We start from the raw sequence: 11950 nt of genomic DNA, 5'->3' as shown, positions 1-11950 counted from the left end.
GGCACTTTTTATGTGTGTGTCTCTCTCTGTCCCCTCATCCCGTTAGGATCAATTTTGATCAAGAAAAATAAACCACAGATACTGTGTGGTTTGTCTGTGGGTTGGATGAGGTGGGGTGGAGAGAGGCATGATATACAATAGGATGCCGTGGAGATAAGGCAGTTCTTACAGAGAGCTGAGGTTGAAATGATGATTTTAATTTTTATTTTTTAAATTAAACTTTTTATTTTGAGGGTAATTGTAGATTCACATGCAGTTGTAAGGAACAACACAGAGAGATCCTCTGTACCCCTTTCCCAGTTGCCCTCAATGGTAACATGTTGCAAAACTATAGTATAATGTCACAACCAGGATGCTGACATCAATAGAGTCAAGAGAGGGGACGGTTGCATCACACAGGATTGCTCACGTTGCCATATATAACCACAACCACTTTCCTCCACACCCACCTCTTCCTCAATCCCTGAAAACCCCTAATCTGTTCTCCATTTCTTGATTTTGTCATTTCCAGAATGTAATAGAAATGGAATCACACATCTATATGTGGATGAAAAAGCCTTTGAGACTGGCTTTTTCCTCTCAGCATAATTCTCTGGTGGTTCGTTCAGGCTGTTGCATATTTCAATCAGTCATTCCTCGGCCTTGCTGAATAATATTCCATGGTATGGAAGTAGCACAGTTTATTTAGTCATTCACCCATTGAAGGACATCTAGGTTATTTCCATTTTTGGGGCAACTATGAATAAAGATACTATAAGCATTAATGTGCAGATTTTTGTGTGAATAAAGTCTTCATTTCTCTGGGATAAAATGCGTAGAAATGCAATTGTTGGGTTGCATATTTGTTGCATGTTCAGTTTTCAGAGAAACTGTCAAACTGTTTCCCCCATTGGTTGCACCGTTTTTGCATTCCTACCAGCAATGCACAAATGATTTGGTTTCTTCATATCCTCTCCAGCGTTGGATGCCATCGCTATTTTTTATCTTAGCCATCTTGATAAGTGTGTAGTGGTGTCCCACTGTGGTTTTAGTTTGCATTTCTCTCCTGGCTGATGTTCAACACCTGTCATGGACTTCCTTGCCATCTGTGCGTCATCTCTGGTGAAATGTCTTTTCATGTCTTTTGCCCAGGGATTGTTTGCTTTTTTACTGTTTTCAGAATTCTTTATTTATTGTAAATCCTAGTCTGGTCCTTTGTCAGATACGTGGTTTGTAAATATTTTTCCCCACTATGAGGCTTGTCTTTTCATTTTCTTACCAGGACTTTCCTGGAGTAAAAGTTTTCAATTTTGATCAAGTTCAATTTAATCAATATTTCCTTTTATGGATCTTGCTTTTGGTGTCAAGTTGAAGAAATCTCTGCTTAGTCCTAGATCCCAAAGATGTGATCCTATTTTTGACCTGAGAGTTTTATAGTTTCATGTTAGCCCTTAATTCCCTGACCACTTGGAGTTAGTTGTGGTGTACGGCGTGAGGTTTCTGTCACTGTCCCTTTCTTGTCTGTGGGTGTGCAATTGCTTCAAGCACCGTTTGTTGAGAAAGCTACCTCTTCTCCATTGAATTACTTGTTCATCTTTGTCAAGAAATCATTTGGCCACATTTGCATAGGCCCACTTCTGAGTTTCCTACTCTGTCCTATCGTCTGTGTGTCTATCCCTCCGCCATTACACACAGTTTGATAACTGTAGCTACATAGTAAGTCCTGAAATTGGGTAGACTGATTCCTCCCAGTTTATTCTTCTTTTTCACAATTGTTTTAGCTATTCTAGTGACTTTTCTCTCCATATAAATTTTAAAATAATCTTGTCTATATCTACAAAGAAACCTTCTTGAGATTTTGACAGGAACTGCATGAAGGCTCAGCACCCATTTGGGAGAACTGACACTTTTGCTAAGTTATCTTCCAGTCCACGAGCACAGCGTGTCTCTCCATGTGTTGGATCTTCCCGGATTTCTTCCGTCAGGTTTGTGTAGGTTTCAGCATACGAGTCCTGCACGTGTTTTGTTAGATTCACAGCTAAGTACTCCCTTTTTGTTGAAGGATTATAATTGTGGTGTTCGTGTGTTCATTGCTAGTATATAGAAATAAAGTTGATTTTGTGTGTTTATGCTCCTTTAGTTCTGGGAGAGTTTTTGGTGGGTTCCTTGGGATTTTCTGCATATGTGATCGCAAGTAGGGACAGTTTTATTTCTTCTTTTTGTTCTGTACGCATCTCATTTCCTTTTCTTGTCCTAATGCACCAAATAGAACTTCCAGCATTATGTTGAGCGAGAGTGGACGTCCTTGCCTGGCTCCTGCTCTGAGGAGAAAAGCTCATTCTTTCACTATCAGGCATAGTGTGAGCTTTAGGGCTTTTGCAGATGCTTGTTATCAAGTTGTAGAAGTTCTCTACTCCTGTTTTTCCGAGAGTTTTTTTATGTCATGAATTGGTGTTGAATTTGCCAGATGATTTTTCTTTATCAACTGATCTCATTACGTGATTTCTTTTTCTTTTTTAGCCTCTTAATATGGTGGGTTTCACAGACTGATTTTCATATATTGAACCATGTTGGATCCCTGGGAGAACCCGCTTGGTCATGATGTAAATTCTTTTTATATATGCGGAGTTCTGTTTGCTAATATTTTTAAGGGCTTTTGCATCTGTGTTCATGAGGGATAATGGTCTCTGCCTCTCCCTCTGGGCTCTTTCTTCCTAGGGTGGAGGGTGGCCGTGAGGCGCCTCAGTGGTTGGCGGGTGGTGACGGTACTGGAGGTAGTGTTTCTTGCATTTCTCCCTCTTCCCCTCCTGCATTAGGACCCTCTTTTGGGCAGAAGAGATTCACCACAGACACTGTGAGATGCGCACGGGGCGGTGCTGAGTTTGTGGGGAAGTGGAGGGTGGGGAGCAGAGTGATGTAGCTCGTGATTGCGTGGAGATAAGGCTGTTGTTACTGAGATCTGCGGTTAAAATTATGTTTTGAAGAGACCTGACCTACACACACACACACCACTCAGCTTTAACAGGAAATAGAAAAGTGAAAAAAAAAAATACTAGGAGCACAGGATGTGTTTTCCACTTTTTTCTCTTTCTTAATAGTGATGAGGATTTTAGGCTGGTTAATTTTAAGACTGCAGATGAGAAGCAGGCTCCAAGGAGTGGAATTTGCTTGCCCTTTGAGATACGTTTGCATTTGTGAAGGAAGTCTCCATCTTTGGGGGGTTGTCTCTCTCTGCACCAGGAGGAAGGTGGGATGGCCTTATCTCTGGAAACTCTTAATGGGGAAGACAAGGACCTAAGTTGTTTACTGTCTGGCAACCTCATGTAACTGACCCCTCCCCCCAACATCCTCCTTTGTCTTTAGCTGAAGATAATATTTAAGTGGTGGCTTCTGCCATTTACTTAATCCAGTTTGATTCTTATCTAAAAGTTATAGGACCACCCAATAACCAGACCCCTAGCAGCACTGATACCATTTTAACAACTCTTTTTACATATTCTTTCCTTTGTCTTGTAAAGAGATAACTCACATGCCTGTGCCTTAAATTTAGCCTTACTCTCCACCCGTGTTTGCAGCAGCAGTGGTTACAGCAGCAGCTCCTCCTGCCTGTGGGTCCTGTCCCCACGCAGCAGCTCTGATTGCCCATGGGCCCTGTCCCCATGCTATTCCACACTATTCTCTAAATAAAAGAGCACTGCTGCCAGATCTTGAGAGTCCAAGAAATCTTTCTTTCGACTCCTCAGCTCACCGACCCCGCATCAATAGTAACTTGTGAATCTAAGATTCTGAGAACCCCCGGTTTAGACCGGCCAGAAGGAGAGCAAAGCTCACTGTTCCACTGCTCTGACGACTCTGGCTGCCGCAGCGCCTTCATAAAACACAGACTCTGAAGATGTTAATGCACATTACTCCAGCAGGCGTGACGACCTCTCGATGCCCCATTTCCCACGTTGATTCCTGCGTGTCTGACTGGCAAGGCAACTGCTCCACCAGTTTCTATGTGTCCCATCCAGTGTTGCACATCATTTTGGGAACAGTTAGAATACAAATGCTCCCTACTCATTGCTTTTATAACTAGGTGTGAACAGTAGTTAATGTTTAAAAAGTTCTGTGCAAAATGGGCTCAGTTAGAATAACGTTAGTAACACCATAGCATTTCCCCTCGATCTTCTCTATTATTTATTGCCAAGTCACAAAATAAAGAAGGAATGGGATTTATTTTATGTGAGAGCCAATTCAAACCACAAAATCCTGGGGTAAGAACTGAGACTGACAGCATGCTCAAGTTCATTGTTTTCATATCTAGAATGAAAATACAGTATCATTTTTTGTCTTATTGAAATCTATTTTGATAACCTCTGTTGACAAAAATAATCCATAACCAATCTATAAATGAAAATTTGGGTGAGTTTATTCTGAGCTAAAATGTGAGGACCATGGCCTGGGGCCTTTCTTCCCGAAGGAAGACAGGGCACCAAAGAAGTGAGGTGCACAGAGTGGTTCTATACCCCCAAACAGGATGCTTTACATAGTATTGAAATGTCCCTTTTACAATAGTCATGAGACTGCTCTGTCAGCACAGCGATTGATGGAAACAGCAGGATGGCAGTCTATTGTCTTGAGCTGGGTGGTCACAGGTGAGTGCAGCAATCAGTTCCTAGCCTAAGGAAAGACGCTTAATCTTTAAGGAAATGCCAAAGTTGGGAGGGGGAGAGAAGTTGCACCTTTGTCTCAAGGGCCTTTGTTCTTGCCATAGGAAATGTTTAAAGCAGATATGCAACACGTGCTCAACAGCCATGATCAGGCCCTTTTGGAAAAACAAGGTCAGGCCAAATTAGGCTTACACCAAATGGCTTCCTCATATACTCCAATATATCCTATTGCTTGCCATTTCTATTTGTCACCTCAAAAGTTAGAATCCAAAACACATTAAATGACTAACAAAAATGTGCTTAAGTTCTCATTTTTGTGTTATGCTTGATTAACAACACCAGCCCAGCCTAACCCTACGCAGGAGTGGAGATGGCTGAGCAGACTTGGGGTGTAGAGGCACAGATCCTCAGAAGGACTAATTTTCTGTGGGCTTTCTCAGGGCTATTTAACTTTTAGTTCTTCTGCCCATAGGGGACATGCATGAACTGACCAGATTTTGTGAGGCCTGAAGTTTACGTAACTTCGGACCTTTCTGTAAGATAAAACATAGAAAATATACAAAATTAGGCACAGAGCCTTGAAAGGGGCCCGTGTAGCGAGGGCCCTGCAGCGCGGGCCTCGTCAGAGTCACGGCACAGCTGCCTGGGTGCACGGGGACAGCGCGCCTTCCAGCTGGTGTTGGGACTCACCTTGTGGACTTATTCTTCTGCCAGACGGTCACCAGGTGTCTTCCACGTCGTGGGGTGAGTGTCTCAGACTCTGTCCCTCGCTCGGCTGCCGCCCATGTGACCAGGCTGATCTTCCACAATCAACCAGGAAGATACCCAGACCCTTTGTATTCTGACCATTTTGCTGAAAATTATCTTGAGCCGAAGAGACATTCCCGATGGTCTGTGGCCTTTCTCGTCTATGGTCTTGGGTGGCTTGTCCACTGCCACGCTGGTGGGCTGCGGGGCTGGGAACGGAGTCATCATCTTCCAGCCTTGGAGTCGCTGGGAACCCTTTTCCGGAGTTGTGCTATGAACCAGAAAAAAAGAGCAAATAAGAAAAGGTTGCTAAGGCCTCTTACCCTCATATCCCACACACACTATTATTGCTGTTCATTTCTGAGGCTGACAAAAGTCCCTGCTGCTCTGAAGGCAGAGTTGGCGCTGCATCTTTCAGCAAACTGCTTGGTGTCACTGAGCTCAGGTGGGGACACCATCAGGCTGTCCCCCAGGGCCACTGCGAGGGCAAGAGCAGGAATGCGGTGCTGGCCCCCGGGAAGGGGAGCACGCTGTGTGCATGGTCGTCCCCGAGCTTCGTGGGAAAGACACCGAGTTTTTCTAATTTTCCCATTCGCAAGGGATACACTGATGCTCTGGACAGCATCATGCTGACTTTACTCTTCGTCACCCAGACATGTTAACTATAAGGTTAGCTGTCATCTTGCCCAACCACTTCCTGTCTTCACAATCCTTCTGCCGCTGATATCCCAGACCACAAGGCCAACAGGCAATTTCTCAGGAAGCTCAGTTTTTCATTATGCACAGTTTCTCTGGAATTTGAAAATCCTGCCAAAATTGCTCAACCTAAGGCCTGTAACAGTAAACGCCGGAAGGGGGCCACGTCAGCCTCAGCTTTCAAAGGTCTAGATTAGCGTACTCTTTAAGCACATGTGTGTTGTGTCTCTGTTGAATGTGAAGCATTGTTTCAGACGCTGGAGACACACAGGCGAACCAGATCCTGCTTCACTAGGGCTGAGGACCCAGTGGAGAAAGCAGACAAAGAGAGAGAGAAGGAAGGAAAGAAGGAAAAAGGGAGGCAGAGAAGGAGAGGAAAGAAGGATGGAGGAAGAATGTTAGACACGAGAGGAATTTCAGGTGTGGAAGCGTCATGTGCTGCTACAAGCTGAACAAGATCATGAGAGGAAGAAGTGGTGGGAGGGCTCCCTCTGTTTGGGTGGCCAAGGGGGGACTCTTTGAGGAGGTGACATTTAAATTGAATTTCAATGATGAAAAAGGAAGCAATGAGACCAAGATCAGTGGAGAGAACGTTCCTAGAAGAGAGAATGAATGGATGGAGTGTGGGGCAAGCTTGTGCTGGAGGCCGGTGGGCTCGGAGGGGAGGAGGCAGCTGCAGGGCAACCAGAGGCAGGCAAGGCCAGATCACAGAGGAGTCAGGATAATATGGGGGCCAGATCATTTAGTGGGCTTAATTCAAAGTCTGAAGAAAAGCCATTGGGGAGTAAGAGGATCTCGTTGCTGTCCACCATGGCAGTGTTGCCGAATTCATGGTCAAAGCTGGCTCACAGGCATTAACAGGGCACTAGCCTGGACAGAAGAGGTGGGTGCATGCCTGTTATCTCATCTACCATTCCACATTGCCGCTGCCTCCCTCCCATTTGGTCCCATTTGGGCTGGAACTGAGTCGATAGAGGGAAGGCATTGCTTCATTTTTTTTGTTTTCTGAGGAAAATTAGCCTTGAGCTAACATCTGCTGCCAATCCTCCTGTTTTTGCTGAGGAAGCCTGGCCCTGAGCTAACATCCGTGCCCATCTTCCTCTACTTTATATGTGGGACGCCTACCACAGCATGGCCTGCCACGTGGTGCCATGTCCGCACCCGGGATCGGAACCAGTGAACCCCGGGCCGCCGAAGCGGACTGTGCACACTTAACTGCTGCGCCACCGGGCCAGCCCCGAGGCATTGCTTCTTGATAAACAACCTCCTGCCTGCACTGCCCCACATCTCCATTAAAGAAAAGCTCCAAGTGGGCTCCCAGGGGCAACAAATATACTCTGAGGTGAGAACAATGTTTCTGGAGTAAGCACTCGTTCTGAACCTCTTCCAGGCAGTGCGGTCCCTTCACCAGCATGCCAGCCTTCACCAGCATGTCGGTCTCTGTAAACATCTGCTCTCTGCTGGATGCACCAATGGAAGAATGCATTCAGGGCAGATGTCCCTTCATCTCACAACGTGTACTGGGTGCCTGACATGTGCCAGGCACCTCCCTAGATGCCAGGCTGGAGCACTGGACAAAATGGACAGGACATCTCTGCCCGTGAAGCTCACCGTCTAGTGATGGACCAGCGTGTCGTGACTTGCACGTACTCCTTGCTCTCCCAGTTGCCATGGTTGGGGCAGGGAGCGTACACGTATTTTCTGGGGAGCAGTTAGGAAAGGAAAAACAATGGAGATCACTGTACAAAAATTTATGCCTTTCAGAGAAAGTAATAATCATCAACTGAAAGCGTGAGAGGGTACTATGTGTAATTTCAACCCACATGCTCTGACTGTAGAACAGGGGAATTCTAAGAGGCTGGTGGGACCACCGAGCCAGCATTCTGGTGGCCCCAGGACAGTGTCTTCAGGGTCAAGTTAAGTTCTGGCCTGAAAAGAACCTGAATTCCCTTGTATCAGCCACAGCTCCTAGTTGCCACCAAAACCCTCTCTAGCTGGTTAGAGCAGGAAGAGCATTTGCTAAAGGATATTCGGTGGCTGACGGAACACTGGGAGGGCCAGAGAAACAGTCTTGGAGGCTGTATGCTCAGACCTATGCCCAAATTGCCCGCAGGATTGCTCCCACGGAATGTGCTGAACAGAGGCCTGCAGCTCACACTGCTCACACAGGGCTCGGGGCGACTGCCAGGACCCGTCTGCCTCCTGGAGGCTCCATGTCTCTCCCTCTCTTTGCCAGGATTGAGGGTTTGGTTTTTGTTAATTATGTTCTTTTTTTTTTTTTTGCTGGAAACATTCCCCTGAGCTAACATCTGTTGCCAATCTTCCTCTCTTCTTTTGTTTTCCTCCCCGGAGCCCCAGTACATAGTTGTATATCCTGGTTGTAAGTTGTTCTAGTTCTGAACAAGTGGCAACAACAGCAGGGCACTGACATGTGGGTGGTGTGGTTTTGCGCCCGGGACCTGAACCCAGGCCGCCTAAGTGGAGCGCACAAAACTTTAACCACTAGGCCATCAGGGCTGGCCCAGAACTGAGTTTTTAAAACCTTTTTTTTTTTTAACTGATGAATAACACAAGTAAAAATTGCACAAACATAAAAGAATTATTCCATAGCAAACTTCCACAGAACCACCATCCAGATCCGGAAACAAAACTTTCACAGCACCTAGACTTTGCTCCTGCCCCCGCCCCACCTCTCCTCAGGGCAGACAGGCGAGCTCTTCCTGCCGTTCTCTTCTGAGGCAAATCACTTGTGTCTGATTGGAGGAATCCGGGTCACATCGCGTGTTCTAGTCTCAAGGACGTCTGGGAAAGGCAGCGTCTGGCGTTACACTAGGGAGACCAGGATTTAAAAGACGGAGATTCCCCCGATATGGGCAGGGTTTACACAGGTTTTGAACAGCCTCGCAGCATGGCAAGTGGCTGCCGTGTTCTCTGTGGGTGACACCTCAGCCTTGTCAGGGTGAACCAGGAGAACTTTCCGTATTTTAGGTCAAAGTGTTGAAGATCGCAGTCCTGGTGGTTCCACCAACAGGAGGAACAGCGTTGAGCAGGAACAGGAAAGGAAGGGTTCTGAGGAGACAGACGGAGACGTGCCTGGAAGCTGAGAAAGCCCAAACAGCGTCGGCTAGCAACTCAAGGCTTTGGATTGCTGGCTTCCCTCCGTGCTGAGTTAGAATTGTCCCACCGAGACGACGAGCTGTGTGCACACATACGTGCTGCTGGGGAGCGAGCGCTGCCAGGGAGGCGCGCTGTGGGGTGTAACCAGCAAGCTGTGGAACCTGCAGACGGACGTGTGATGCGCTGGTCGGTGTCGGAGAGCGAGGTCCTGGCACGTGGGGCGGCAGTGCTGCGCGAGGCCCGCCCTGTTTGACAGCCACTCTAGGTGGCCGAGGTCAAAATGCACATCCTTGAGTCAAGGAAGCCGCCAGATGGCACAAAGCTTGGCTCTGGTTAGACCCAGTGAACATTGCTTACAGGAGAATACTAGGAACGGGCTAGACGTTCAAGTCTGGGAGATTTAGTAAACAAGTTGTTATTTATCCACACAACGGAGTGCAAAGTAGTAACTAAAGATCGTGTTGCAGAGAACGTGACAGAAAGGCTGGTCAGGGAGCAGCAGAGCAACGGTCAGAGCACAGACCCAGAGCCGGCGTTTGTGGAGTCCCGCTGTGTGGTTCCCAGGCCAGCTGCCAGGCGAGCAGCCTGAGGGTTCCGTCTGAGAGACGCCACCACGTCGAAGCACACAGAGGGACTTCAGGAGCACTGATGTGTCAACTATTATTATGACCATGTTATTACGGAAATCGCTGAGGTTTAAAAACATAGTGTTCCCCCCAAATCACATGTCTTTATTTTTGCTCCCTTTCAACATCCCACCGGATGACAGTCAAGGAATTTTCAAAAGTCCACAAGGACAGAAGGAAAATGGAGATACAGGCACACAGATGCTGAGTGGAGGAATGCTGAAACCGGCATTTGTCCAAAGCCAGGGCCAACACCACATATCACCATCGTTTGTTGAATTTCTGGGATATGGAAACAAACCTGAAGTTTACCAAATTTTAATTATTATTTCCATTTTATTATGATAAATGTCATTTGTCAAACAGTAGAAGTTGGCCACTATTGGGCAGAAACGCAGTTCTCGGCACTGTCAGCTGTGGATGGCCTGGGGGTCTCTGCACTGCTCACGGGGGCTTCTGAGAGCTTGAGGGGGCAGCGAGCTTGCAGCAGGAGCACTGGTTAGAGGAGGGGAGGAGCTGCAGTGTGGCAGCAGTTCCAGCAAGACGAGTGGTCGTGGCGTCCTGACTAGCTCTACCAGCGTCAGATGTTGCCCCTCGGGTGCTGTCTCTAAGTCATCAAGTCTCTCTCACTCTCTGCTAGTTGCCGCCTGAAGTCCACAGCTGTCCCCTTCGATGCCTGCACATAACCCTTCATTGATGTGACGGATGGTGATCGACGGTGAAGCAGACCGCTTCCTGAGACAGATGCTTAAGTACTTTCAGAAACAGACAATGTTACTGGCTTTATTTTTCTTTCTTCCCTTCTTTGTTTCTTTCTTTTCTAGGGGACAGGTAGGCATTTAATGGTTTGCCACCTGAGAAAAGATGTTCTTAGATCGTCATCTGGAAATATGGCAATAGATCGATGCAGTTGCCTCTGAAAGTTAAAAATGCGTGCGTAGGTTTGAACTGCAGTCTGCATCTCGGCCTTCGCTGCTCGCCCTCCAGTTTCAGCACCGGCCGCGCTGGAAGCGCAGAGCCTCTTTACGGCAGGGGGCCTGTGATGGCTCTTGCCTCTCCAGCCACAGCAGTCTGGTGCCCTCTTCACACTCAGGAGGCCCACGGCTTTCTCAGCAACTGCGGAATTTTTGTCCTGCTGGACTACCAAAAAAGAAGCTCTTGAATTATGTTCTGCGCTGTGTTACTTTACAACACGCAGTCTTTCTGCGTCCATCTCAGACTCAGACGCGTCCTGTGTGACCGCAGGGTGGATGAGCGCTGCTCTTGCTGACTCTGCCTCACTTTACTCTGGGTCTCACACGATTAAAGCCACAGGAAATCGGACTGGAAGAAATATTTATATAAAGGAAAACAGTGAATTAAAGTGCCAGGCAGTCGTCATTGACAACGTTACAGCCACAGCAGAGACTACAGAAGACTCAGGAACCACAGGCAGGTGACGTTCTGTTCGCCGTCTTCAGAGTGCAATCACGGCGCAGAATATGGTCACTGATGTCCTGGCAGCCAGCAGGAGAGGGTGCTGCATCCCAGGGAATTAGGAGCTGTCTTGCCAGGAACATGCTCATCTTGTTGATTTAAGATGGAAATGGGAGCCTTTCTGTGTTAAAGAAGCTGTTTCAATATGTGCAAGTCTCACACTATCTTTGTATGTGGCATTTCCAGCCCAACAGGCCCCAAATTCACTGAACCGATACACCTCGTTTTTCTAGATGGAAATTTGTACCTATCATTCATAGCTTAGGCAAATTGCAAAAAAACTTTTGTGTTCAACTATTGAAAATGTTGTCAGTACACAGCAAAAATTGACAAGTTTCCACTTACATTTTTGGCCTCTGTAGACTCAAAATTATGAAGCATTGTCTTCTTAAGGCAGTCTTGAACATTCTGCTGTTCGAAATTTGATTACCACAAATGATACGTTTGATTATTGGAAACAGTTCTCCTTTCTTCATGTGCTTTTCACTCTTTATTATGACTGGTTAGAAGATGAGTCAGCATGCGTGCTACGGCTCCGAGCTCACGATTGTTTCTTTCTTATAAAATTTTTAAGTTGCAGAGCTGATATTCTGCTTTGTCCCCATTTTCACAAGATGTGAGCAATTCACAAATAGAACATTTTTTTTGAAAGATTTA

This window comes from Equus przewalskii, chromosome 1 (assembly GCF_037783145.1).
Source record: "Equus przewalskii isolate Varuska chromosome 1, EquPr2, whole genome shotgun sequence".
Lineage (NCBI taxonomy): Eukaryota > Metazoa > Chordata > Mammalia > Perissodactyla > Equidae > Equus > Equus przewalskii.
This window is presented reverse-complemented; position numbering follows the sequence as displayed.